This window comes from Panthera onca, chromosome A2 (assembly GCF_046562875.1).
Source record: "Panthera onca isolate mPanOnc1 chromosome A2, mPanOnc1 haplotype 2, whole genome shotgun sequence".
NCBI classification, from domain to species: domain Eukaryota; kingdom Metazoa; phylum Chordata; class Mammalia; order Carnivora; family Felidae; genus Panthera; species Panthera onca.
In genome coordinates this window covers 105,289,383-105,290,882 of record NC_138340.1, presented here as the reverse complement: position 1 = coordinate 105,290,882, position 1,500 = coordinate 105,289,383, and positions in this window count along the sequence as shown.

Sequence of the window (1,500 nt, the reverse complement as noted above, 5' to 3'; positions counted from 1 at the left end):
ATATATTAAGTACAACAACCAATATATTTTTAGAAAGAAAACATCTTCAAAGGCTGAAAAGGAAATATGCTATTTTTAAGAGCAATGATGTTTGAGTCAATCAGACATGTTTTCAATCTGAAATCTGCCACTTCCAAGCTTATGCATATTTCTTAACTTCTCTAAAACTCTATTTCCTCAGATTTAAAATGGGGAGCAACGTCAGTAGCTACCTTAGAGGGCTTTCTGAGGAATAATCAGATAATGCACATAAGACATTGCTGCAGTATCTGACAAAGTAACTAATAGATATTAGCTAGACTGAGCAGTGACTTCCTTTGGGGTCAAGTACCCAACAAACTATTTTCTTAAATAAAATGTAATCATTATATAAAGAATTATTTATCTAAGAATTAAAAAAAAAATGGTGTGGAAGGGGGTTGGAGACATTCTGTACAACAAAACACCCCTATATTGCAATAATGATACCTTTATTGTATTTTGGCAATCACTTTCTCTCTATTGTAACACTTACTATATCACTTCCAAAATACAATTCAGAAGATCTAAACTGAATTTTTTTGTCACAAATCTTAGAGAAAATAATTACCTCATTGGCCTAAATAAATGAAAAAGGCACAGAAAAACTGTTCACAAATAAAACCAGTTATTTACATATTATGTACCATAGTAAAGACGGTTATTTGGCAATTTCAAGCAATTTATCTGGTATCTAATATTTTCACACTGTTCTTATTTCAAATCTCAAATACATTAACCTCTATTATTTATATATAGCCTTGTGTGACAACCTATCAGTCATATCTTTATTGGAATGATCAAGAAATACTAAATTTTAACAGAAAAATTCAGCTATAGATTATGCTCCAAAGTATTTCACAAATGCTCATTTTCCATTTAAAATATTTCAGGTACCAACTTAAAGATACGCAAATCTTAGTCCATCAGTATTATTTTGATTGTCACTAGGAACTATGTGAATGTTTTCTCTGATTTTTAATCATACTAACCTGAGTCAACAGGGCTTCTCAATGGACTCTATTTTAAATGACAGAGCACATACATAGGAGACAGAAAAATTAGGTATGGCCCCCTAAGATTATTTACTGAATATGTGATCTTCAGCAAAGTCCCTTAACTTTTCTCCATGCCACGTCTCCTCTTCTAAAAGATAAGGATCCTGCCCCTCTCCTTTGTCTGACTCACAGGGCCAGGTAAATTATATAAGAGAAACATGAAAGCTTTTACAAGGGCATATGTTAGATACATATAATATCAACATACAGAGACTTGTTATAGTATTGGATTTGGTTAGGATGACCAGTCTATTAAAAGTGTAATTTAAGAAAAAGTTATTCTTGAGAGTATCAGGGGGAAAAAATTATAACATCTTTACCATATCCTTTGAATAAGATCTGAAAGCAGTTTTAAAAAATATATTGCTATCTATCCTATTACTATGTAAGAAAAAATACACTGGGCAATGCTCATTCGCCTTCC